The sequence below is a fragment of the Tympanuchus pallidicinctus genome, unplaced genomic scaffold, assembly GCF_026119805.1.
Source record: "Tympanuchus pallidicinctus isolate F22 unplaced genomic scaffold, pur_lepc_1.0 scaffold9, whole genome shotgun sequence".
In the NCBI taxonomy this organism is placed as follows: domain Eukaryota; kingdom Metazoa; phylum Chordata; class Aves; order Galliformes; family Phasianidae; genus Tympanuchus; species Tympanuchus pallidicinctus.
In genome coordinates, this window is record NW_026294813.1 from 3054074 (window position 1) to 3065128 (window position 11055).

General features: G+C 43.5%; 1 protein-coding gene and 1 long non-coding RNA gene across 10 annotated transcripts in view; one reads left to right on the top strand and one right to left on the bottom strand.

Annotated features, from left to right (window-relative positions):
• ERBIN (erbb2 interacting protein) overlaps nucleotides 1-3866 on the bottom strand; it is a 110948-nt gene extending 107082 nt beyond the window's left edge. For 7 of the 9 annotated variants that reach the window (XM_052670009.1, XM_052670017.1, XM_052670019.1 and 4 more), the window contains exon 1: nucleotides 3161-3370. The gene's annotated coding sequence lies outside the window, so the exon portion shown is untranslated. Of the gene's footprint in view, nucleotides 1-3160; nucleotides 3371-3746 lie in introns of those variants that run through there. The other 2 variants (XM_052670012.1, XM_052670014.1) reach the window with 2 other exon arrangements.
• A 326-nt stretch (nucleotides 3867-4192) lies between these two features.
• LOC128074305 (uncharacterized) lies at nucleotides 4193-5723 on the top strand. Its single transcript, XR_008203151.1, has 2 exons — nucleotides 4193-4919; nucleotides 5050-5723. It is a non-coding gene; the product is annotated as an uncharacterized LOC128074305 (long non-coding RNA).
• Nucleotides 5724-11055: the final 5332 nt, after the last annotated feature.

Genomic DNA, 11055 nt, shown 5'->3' on the forward strand with positions numbered 1-11055 from the left:
TTTTTTAGTGTGCCAGCTGTGCTGACTGTGGGTTCTACATGCCACCTTCACAGTTCAAAACTGCAGAGGCACACAGCAGCTGCTACCCAGGATGAAGAGAACAGTTAAGACTGTGGGAAACTCATGTGAAGCTCTGACCAGCCTCCTACCCCAAACACCACCAAAAATGTAGTTCTTGTCCAGAACTGGACCAGAGTCTGCCAACACAGAATTGTTCACATTACCACGACACTAGAAAAAAAAAAAAAATCTTTATGTACTCAAAACATGAAACAAAACTCCAAATCAGTTCAACTTCTCTAAGATGTAGAAAAGTAGCTTTTACTTATAAGTGGTGTTTTGGACTTACAGGTGTTACAAAGATTCTAGGCTAGCGAACTAATAGGTTACCACAATAGTGTACTTTTTAAGCTTGAGAAAATAATGAAATCAGTAAATAGTTAATAAATAACTGATTAACAAATTATTTAAAGTTTTCATTCTGATATGAAAAGTATTGTCTGACACAGTTTTCCTTTAAAAGCTAACAAATGCAAAATAGCAATGTATCTGAACCTTCATTTTCCAGATAATTCAGACTTAAACCTGTATTGACTGTTAACATCAACATCTACATGCTCACAAAATGAAACAGTTTTTGTATCCCTAAGAGCAGTTTTCCTGTCCGCCTGACCAGTTACTCATACGGAAGAGGTTAGATCTGTAAACGTCAGATGGTCTTTTAGCTTATTCCATAGGGAGAACTTTCTGAAAGATGACATATCAAGCATTTGATCTTTACATAACATTTTCCCCAGAGGATTTTCCTTTTTGTTTGTAAGCAGGAAGAATAAAAACAGAACAAAAAGCCCAGAGCAGACAGGTAATGATTCATTACACCCCAACAGGAAAGTTGAGTTGAAGAATCCTGCTCCCATCCCTTTCTATTTCTAGAACCTACTGCTAACATGGTAAGTTAAATGCATGTTACACGTGTGCATGCCTTACCTAATGAGGATCCTCCAAGCATGGCCCTCCTCGCTCAGATCGGTGATCTCTGAACCAACTCCACCAAGGACAAAGCATAAATTGGTTTTCTTACACCAGTCTATTACACCAGCCAACTTTCAGAACATCACATTTATATCAAATATTATGTACTGTCTGACTTATTAGTAATAAAACTACACTCATACTTTTGCTAAGACCATTCAAACAACATACAGTGGTAACTGTGATAATCATATTCCATAGCGTGCCATATCCTGTAATTTCCACCTTGTTCACTAAACATACCTACATAAAATTACTAATGTTTACATGAGCTTAATTTAACTCATAAGCAAGGAACGGCCAGGTAAAAAGAATGTTTCCCCAAGCCATCAACACTTACCTATGAATGTGCTGCTCCAAATAATGTGAGCTGCCACGTGTATGTTTGCATCATTTTTTTCATAACACAAATACCAATGTCAGCCTAATTCAGTTGAGATGGTTGATCTCAAGGAAGAATACACTCCTTCATAACTTCTAAGCTATGTTAATGACATGAATGGTATTCTGTGATATAACGATTAGCTGTACGCAGTACTGAATTCCACTTTCATCATTAAAAAGAGCCTTATCCACAGCTACCATGGTGACAAAACACCAGCGTAAAAAGTTGCTGCTCCACTACAAGGATCTATTCTTCCCCACCGCATTGAAAAATATCAAGTGCATCATGAGGAACACAAAAGGTCTGAAAAGAAACAAAATTGCCTCCATTACAACACAGTGGTTTACAACTAAATTTGTCATGCACTGCTACAGTATCTATCCCCCCATGGAATCTCAAGTCATCACTGGGGCTAAAACACTGGCTTGGAAAGTGACGTTCTTTGTAAAAAGATTACTCTATTTAGACTTCATTGCTTTTTTGCCAAGCACCACCCATATAAGGAAATCAAAGTCCACTGTCATTTATTCTGTCCAGCCCTTTCAGCCACCTCAGAATAACCTTTCTGCTGCTTAGAAAGGTAAGTCCATAAACAAGCCAAATCATCTACTTGTTATCAGCACCAGACGCTACTTTAAGTCAGTTAAATGCTGACATTTGTCCTCATGCTCAATCAGACCGACAGAGGTGGATTAATAACTTTGCTCATTCCCTGCTATACAAGGTGCTGTTAAAGAGCTGTGCACGTAACAGTTTCAAGTAGTGCACAGAAGTGACTGTCCAACTCTTACAAACACCAGCACGCCTTGGATACAACAAACCAGAAGCACTGCAGCTGCCAAACACGCTGGCTCAGGCAAGAGAACACTATCTAGATAAGCCAGCAGAGCTACGGCTTCCAGTTCATGCAAGCATTCCCAATCACGAAGAGACTAACCAGTAACTCCTCTGAGGCATGCGAGCGAGTCCGTGGTGAGCGACGCTGCTTTCACTACATGCAACCAGCAGGCTCCCGCGACAGGAGCAGCGCAGCAATAACAAAAACCTTACACCAGAACTTCACGTTCAGCTTCCCCTCCAAGAACTTCGGATGGGACGCTTAGACTTAAAAATAATAAAACAGCGGGGTTGCGTTCAGCCGGGGCCCGGCGGCACGCTGCTAAGCGGTCAGGGACCAGCACGCCTTTCTTCTTTCGGACGGAAGCCCTCGAGACGCGCAGAGCGAAAGGCAGCGCAGCGCGGCCGTCCCGGGGCTGGGCGGGGGCTCCTTCCTGGGGCCGCCCGGCTCCTGCCAGCACCCCGGAACAGAGCGGGCGGCGGGCACGGGGCGCGCGGAGCCTCGGAATCTTCCGATTAAAGAAAAACGTTTGCCTCCTCCGGAACTTTCTAATTTGCCGAGAACTTAACCACGCTGCGATCATTCGCAAGGGCAGGACGCGCAGCACCGAGCCGAGCGCCTCCAGCCCAACACCTCCCGCAAACAAAGAAACTTCTGTGCCCGCGGAGCTCGGAACTTTCCGTCTCCTCGGGCTCCCCCCGCCCGCCCCACCTCCCCCGGCGCGGCCGCTCCGTCGCTCACGCAGCGCGGCGAGACGGGGCCGCACAAAGGGCCGCGGGGCGAGGGGCCGCGCAGGCCGAAAACAGGATATCGGCACGGGGAGAGAGCGCTTTCCTGCCAATCCCCGCCTGGGCGGAGGGACGGCTCCGCCGCCGCCGACCCCGGGCCCTCTCGGTGACGCTCACCTTGCCTCGGGCGTCCGAACCGGGTCCGGCGGCCGCGAGTTTCTCCCGACCGCGAGGAAACGTATTAAATCCAATCGGGCGTTCCGACCGCTGAACGGGGAGAGAAGGGAGGGAAGGAGGGAGGGGAGCGGGGAAGAAGGGAGGGACAGAGAGAAAAAAACCAACAGCTTTCAACGAGACGGGGGCGGCGGCTGCAGCGCGCCGAATGCGCGAGCGAGCGAGCGAGCGAGCGAGCGAGCGAGCGTGTATGTATGTATGTATGTATGTATGTATGTATGTATGTATGTATGTATGTATGTATGTATGTATGTATGTATGTATGTATGCGTGTGTGTGTCTGTCTGTATGTGTCTGTATGCGTGTGTCTATGCGTGTGCGCCTATATGTGTGTGCGTACGGGGGAAGGGCTCCTCCCGGCGCCGCACTCTGCCCCAAGGCAGCCCCGCCCTGCGCCGCGACCATCCAGCAGCGACGGCGCCCCCGCCCCAGTCTCGCGGTCCCTGCCTGCCCGCCCGCCCGCCGCCTCAGCCCGGGCCGCCCTACCGCCCTCCCGCCCCCCCCCAGGGCGCGACGCCGCCCGCCTCACCTGCCCGCCCGCCGCCGCCCTCTCTCCCCGCCTCCTCTCGCACGCTTCCCCCTTCTCCTCCGTTCGGCCTCCCGCCCCTCCCCGGCCTCGGCGGCGGCGGCGACGAAGCCGCGGGAACGCCCCGGGGGGTGGCGGTAAGGACGCGACAGAGGAGCGTACGAGACCGAGGCCGCCGCGCCCCTGCGGCTGCCGGCGCCGCGCACCGCCGCCCAGGACGGGGCAGAGCGGGGGGGGGGGGAGGCACGGCGGGGGCGGGGCGAGAGCGGGGCCGGGGCCGTGGGAGGCGGTGGAGAGGGGCGGGGGTGCGGCGGGAGCGCCCACGCTGGGCTGCGGCGGGGGAGGGGCGCGCGGATCGGCCGCCGCGGCCGCCGAGCCCTACCGGCCGCCCCTCCCCCGCGCAGGCGTGGGGCTGAGAGCGGGAGGCGGCGGCGCAGCCAATCCCGGGCCAGGGGCATCGTGAGGGACGGGCCGAGGGGCCAATGACACCCCGCGGGGAGCGGGAGCGCGCCGTGGAGGAATGAGGCGGAGGGGGTGGAGGGCGCAGTCTGGGCTCGGGCCGAGGCGGGGCGGGGTAAGCGGGCGCGCGGAGGCTCGCGGGGTGAGCGGGAGCTGTTCGCGGGCCGGGCCGGCTTCGTCGGCCGGTACGACCGAGAGACAAGGGCGAGAGGTGAAGGCACTAGAGAGGATGGAGACGCGCCTCGTTCCCCTCCTGTAGGAACGCATCAGTTGTTGAGACAAATTCAGTCCCGAACGGCAAATGATTTCTTGGGCATAAGCAGCTCGGCTTCTTAATCTAATAATGACAGATATTACCTTCAAATGGTGAAAATATTGATCACGAAGCAGGCTGTCTGGCATGCATGGCGGTGCTGGCCGAGGGCTCCGGAGACCAGTGGTGAAAGAGCCACGACTTGTCCCACTGCGCTGTGCACAGGCAGGTATGCTGAGGCCTGCAGTACAGGTGTATTTCTAGGTACGTCAACCCGCTGTACAACTACATAGCCGTGCTGAAAGGCTGTCAGCCACAGCAGCTAGTGGTGTACAAATAGGTTGGAAAAGCAGTCGCAGCTCTACAGCGTTCACTCCTGTTTGCTAGGTCTCGGCAGTGCACTGATGAGAATGTTTTTCTATTTAATTTCCCCGCTGTTTGAAAGAGGTGTTTGACACCCCATGGTGAGCACAATATGCCTCTGCGGCAGTCCTGGAGCTCCGGTTTTGCTCAGCCGCCAGGCAGAGCACTCTGCTGGCAGCAGGGAGGGATGTTCCTGCTGCTCACCTTATGTCCCTTAATTGTCTTCTGCAGGGACCATGCCTGAGGACAGAGATGCCTCTGCTTCTGTGCCCATTTAATCCTGGGCTTCTCTGCTGGACTGCCACCAACGCAGCTGTATTTTTGTAATCTTCTCACTTAGAAATGGACAAAATGCTGTAAAAAGCCAGTTTACGTGAGCCACTAACGCCGTCAGCTTAGCACAGACCTTCGTCTGATTGTTAGCTTGTACAAGAAGTGAAGAAGCTTTTAAACCCTTGCTGCTCTCTCTGAAAGTAATTTCAGTGGTCTTCCATTCAGGATCATTAGTTGCTTCATTCGGATTCTGATGAAACTTTGTTAAACATGCAGCTGGACATATTTATATAAGCCCACTATGTTTAACATTACTGTTATTTAAAAGTACTCAGCTGTGTGTGGGAGTTGCACATTCAAGAATTTAATTTGTATCCAGATATAGAAAGCAAGCATGAGTTTCTACTAGGGTAATAATATTCACTGATTGTTTCTTCCCTTTTCTATGAATTCTCACTCCATCTTTACAGAGCATACAATCCTCTTTGGGGACTACAGCTGTGCCTGGATTTAAATAATTAAACTGAATTATAGATAACCATCAGAGTTTGTAAAAAATAGAATTGTATACATATTTCACAAAGCATGAAATCATCTTTGTTTTGAAAGAAAGAGAGAGAGAGAGAGAGAGAGAAAGAAAGAAAGGAAGAAAGAGAGGGAGAAAGAAAAAGAAGGAAAGAAAGAAGGAATGAAAGAAAGGGCAAAATCACCACTTTGTTGTTGTTTAGAAAAGGTATTTTACTTAAAATAACTCCACTGTGGACTAAGACCAAGATTGAGAGCTTCAGCTACTACTGTTAAGAACACTGATAACAGATTTAGAATTTCCCACCATAATGCACTATACTGGTGTTTTAATAAAATTACCAGTATTTTATCTCATGAGCAATTGATCATTCTGATCAAGTAACAAATAATGCATCCTTATCATAATTAATGCAAATCTCTTTCTGTAACCCATGTCCTCCTTCATGAACTCTCCAAGGCACCTGTGTTATGCATGACATTGTTGTAGCTTTTATTGGTGTGAAATTGTTCTTTGGCAAAGTTTGCTGCAAATTGCCCAATGCATTTACCAGTGCAGCTGGGTAACAGATGGGTGTGGGAAATTTATAGCAACTATTGTTCCCATGATGGATCAGGCATAGCTGTAACATTAGTTTCAGTGTAAGACACAATTTTGCTTGCAGTTTTAGCCATCAAAAATAAAAGCCTAGCCAAAGATTACTGATACTATAGATAGCTGGACTACAGCTCCTGAAGACATGTTGCACAGAAAAGATACAACTGTCTATGCAAACTAAAAAATACCAAGAGTTATCCCAGGGATTTAGAAGTGCTATAAATATCAAGATAGTATTTAGATTACAGCTTCAACGGAGTCCCCAGCAACATTAATTCCCAGGGTTGTTATCCCAGTTACCCTGTAATTACAGATTAAGTGCATAAAGTACAAAATATAGTTATATAATGAGTCTTCCAAGTGATACTCTGCAAGTGATCCCAGTGAAAGTTTAAACAAATTCTTTATACACAACTTCACATTAGACATGAAGTCCAAAATTCTCTCACTGAAATTTCTATTTTTGTATTTGAATAGCAATGTGAGTAAACACTGAGTAAACTAAACTGAAGCCCTGAGTGTTTAAATGGGCTAAGCAACACGTGTAGTTGTTCAGAGTGCTTACTGCTGGTTTTCCCTGTTCTTACAAATGTTGTTTGTTACATTTACGTCTTCAAACTTTTCTGGCTAGATGAAAGGTACTTACTTCAGAGTAAACATTTCTCATTAAATGCTGAGGTATGGGAACAGTGGATCTTAACTTGGTCAGAATTGGGACTTTTGGACATCATTGCAATACAAACATTAAATAACAATTACTGGAAGTCATAATTGCCTGAAAGACATAAAGAGACAATGGGTAGTCTTTTCTATAATTAGTGCATGTTGAAGTTTTGCCATTTATTTTAGGGATACTCTATAATTTACGTTTGTCCATGATCCAAAGTAGAATATTTTGATTGATCTGATTCACAACAGGATAATACTGCAATTATACTGGTGAAATCAATTTAAACAACAACAACAATAATGCTATAATTCCCTGGCAATTAAGGCCCAGAAGTATGCTGTTACAAGTTCCTCAATGTATAATGCCCGTCTCCTATATTTTAAGAGAAGCTAATTAAACCATCTCTGTTCAGTTTAATGTTGAAACAATGAAAAACTGACACTAACTAAACACTGTGTTACGCCTTAGAAAGAAGTTTTTATCTATGCTGGGCTCTACAGTTTTCAAATAGTAAAATATCAAATGTAGCAGTGAAAATAAATGTATTATGTAATTAAGTTTTACGGTATTACACAAATAGCACTAGGAAACCTTTGTAACACTACAACCTGTTTTGTGTATGCTCTATTCCAGAAATGGTTAGGAATGTTTTAGAGTTATTTTTAAACATTTAATTGTGACTTTTTGTTTGTATTTCTCTTCCTTGGTTACCATGGGTGAGCTCCTGAATTCTGGCTGAGGAGCAGTTGGCATGGTGTTTTGTAAGGAGAAGAAAAGACAAAAAGGTGAAGTTAAGGCACCTTTACTCTCCTCTGATTTGGACTGTTTTGCTCCTGGGCAGTCTCCTTAGCACTGACTTTAAGCTATGCTGTAGCCTCTTAGCCTGAGAGCCTGTTTTGACAGCTGATGCCCTTACATAAATCCTGCACTGGTCAAAACAAACAGAAAGGAATGAAAACTGCAACCATGTCGTGTGAGGACAGGGACCTCTGTGGACTGTAGCCATCAATCCCTCACTCAGAAGCTCCTGCAGAGCTACTTCTGGCCACGCTCAAGACTTGAGTTAAACATGAAGTTGTCAAAAACGTGCTTAAAATGAGCTATTTTATCAATATTTTTTTGCTATAAACTCTTACCAGCTGCCCTTAGAAAGATTTTTGAATCCAAAAAGTGTAGCAATTAATGCTGCTGAGGGTATTTGTGTCCAGAGGTTCTAATCAGACCAGAAATAGCTGTTCTATCAAAAGTGAACCGTGCTAGCTCTATAGTAACTTCATAATATTTCTATGATAGTTAAATTGCTATTCCAAAGTCTGTTGTGCTGCATCCTGCAGGAAAATGATCATTCCTCTCTCTTCACTGTTACAAAAGAATCTCTGTGGCAAGTTTGCTTAAAATTAGCAAAGCTGGTGTTTTTAAACTAACAAAAACCCCTACAAATGAATTCTGGAATACCAAGTTGATGAACATGTAATGTGTAGCTGAACATTATAAATGTATAAAAAGTATCACTCCATAATTTTTCTATTTAGGCGTATTTATGATTATGATACCAATCATGCTAACCAATGAATAACTCCAAATTTCTGTAACTGTGGAATGAATTGCATTTATTTTACATTTTAAGATTTCGTGATGTGGGTCACTTCTTCATTTCTGTTTTGACCTTCAAGTTTTCTTGTGAAGGAATACAGATCTGTTTGTTTTTAGCAACACAATTATATAATGTGCACAGTCCTTAATTTTCCGTGTTTGTCCATTCACCTCACTTTCTATGAATAATCTCAATGAAATACTGAGTCCTAAAAATACGTACATTCCCAGATGTAATGCTGGCTCAATTAAATTTAAAGCTCAGTTTCTTGTAGATGGCCATGTTTGAAACTACACATTAAATGTCAATGAAGCAAACATAAAACATCACCTCTGTGTAGCCGGCATAACTGATAAGAACTATAGACTTTTAAATTGTTTCTGTAGGAAGAACAGTTTTGCAGATACTTTTTAAAATCTGAAATGAAGAATTTTTTTTTTTAGTTTTATCTATCCTTAGTTTTCAGGCAAACAATAAAACTAGAGTAATAATTTAAATGTTTTAAGCCACGAATTTCATCTCTTAATTTCTTCCATCCAAAGGCAGGATTTTAATACAAATCTTAACTGGCAGACATGACTAATATGCTATACATCAATAAGGAAGTACGACTTTCCGTGCCACAGAGGTGAAAATGTTATGGATCAACACATTTCCATGCCTACAAACAAGCAAATGCTCTCAGCAGAGAATGTCAATTTACTAAGTGCTTTGAGAAGAACACTTTAGTCAACAGCAGTAGTTATTCTGTAATATGATTTCTACAAATAATATACTTAAAATATTTTACTTAGTTAAGCTTAGATTGAGAAAATGCATAGATAGAATCTTTGCATTTTCTAACTAACTAACCATGCTATTAACAAAAGAGCAGAGACCACAACTGAGCATCATGGCAGCAGCAACTCAACATATTTTCATGAACGTATTTCATAGTTTTGTAATTAGTGTACACTGAGATTAAGCAGACACACTGCTTTGGGGGGAAGTTGTCCCTTTGAATTTGCACTGAAAAAAAATTAGCCTAGCAATAAAAATAGCCTTGTTCTTTACTATTGATGAGACAAATCCACTTAAATCTATACACAGGTGGAACAGAAGCCTTTAGATTCAAGGAAAAACATTCAGTATGAACTACAGTTGTTGTAATGAGGCCCTTAGGGCACTGCTTTTCAACCTTATAGTTGCCTGTGTAAAGTGTAAATGTATTTATTTCCCCCTTCCTCCCAGACCCCTTTCATTTTCTGCAAAAGCGGGAGAATAAGTACACCAATTAAAAGTTTACCTAACTTCTGTGCATTTTGAGAGTGTACTTGTGATGCTCTGGATATTATGCCACGGTATTAGTGAGACAAGTTTTGTGGAAGAGGTAATCTTTAATTAGAAGAACTGGAGAAAGCAAACAAGCTTTAGGACTTGACTGGCATTCATTAATCAGATCTGACAAGTAGCAATCCAAACTAAATACAAGTTAGATGTGATTGTTCTTAGTATAATGAAACATTTTAATCAGTTTAACTATGGGAGAGAGAACAGTTGCTGACATGAATGTACAGGGATGAATCGGCAAGAAAACAGCAAGCTTTAAAAACCATGTCACAACTGAGCCTACAATTTGTTTATCCGTTGTTGAGAATTTAGTTCCCAGGATCGTTTACTGAAAATTATTTGTACATCTCCTATGAGGATCTGATGTGTGCAAGAACTGGAATTTATTCTTTGCTTTAAAAATATTCTCTTACGATTCGAAGTGTTTTGTCCTCAGTCAGACATCTCTGTAGTTCATTGTAGTGAATGATGGTCAATTAGTTTCACACACCTAACTCCCATGAGGGCATTTGTTATGTTTGATATAACATATCACATTTTTAAAAGGAGAGGAGCAATATGCATGGAAATTAATAATTCTTTGGTGCACTGACATCAATTATGTTAAATGTGTTGGTATCCATGAATTTTGCATTTGTTGTGCTGACAAGATTTTGTTTTGATGAGCATTTGTTAGTGCAAAGGCAATTTGTTATGCTATGGGTTATGAATTCAATACTGGAAGCACTGTTTGAAAAGAGAGGTGGAAAAGGGTACCCAGTAGAATTTTTCACGGATGTTTTTTAGTAGGTGCTGTAATTATTTAACACTTATCAACATCAAAACATATGGAATATATATATATAAAATAATAAAAACATACTGTCTGCAAGGGTTTTCTTTTTGCATCATTAGGTTCATGGATGGTATTGTGTTGTCTAATTCAAAAGTACAGCCTGTTTCTCCCAGGGCACTTTTAAAGAGTTTTTCCCAGAGTGTTATGCATTGTGGCTGATTTTGTGAAGAGTGTTTTGATTTGTGTTTCCCTATACAGGGTAATTTGTACTGTATTTTTTTTTCTTTTTCAGCCATCTTATCTAGAAAGATGATGTTCAATCTAGTACAGGAAATACAGTAGATACTGAATTTGCTGTGAAATCAGTGGAGAAGCTCAGGTGATAAAGATGTGTGTATTTTAGATACAGAGTAGGTTTGTTGGCACAGTTGTCTCAAACACCTTCCTCCTAGTAGTGGATGAACAAATTGGCA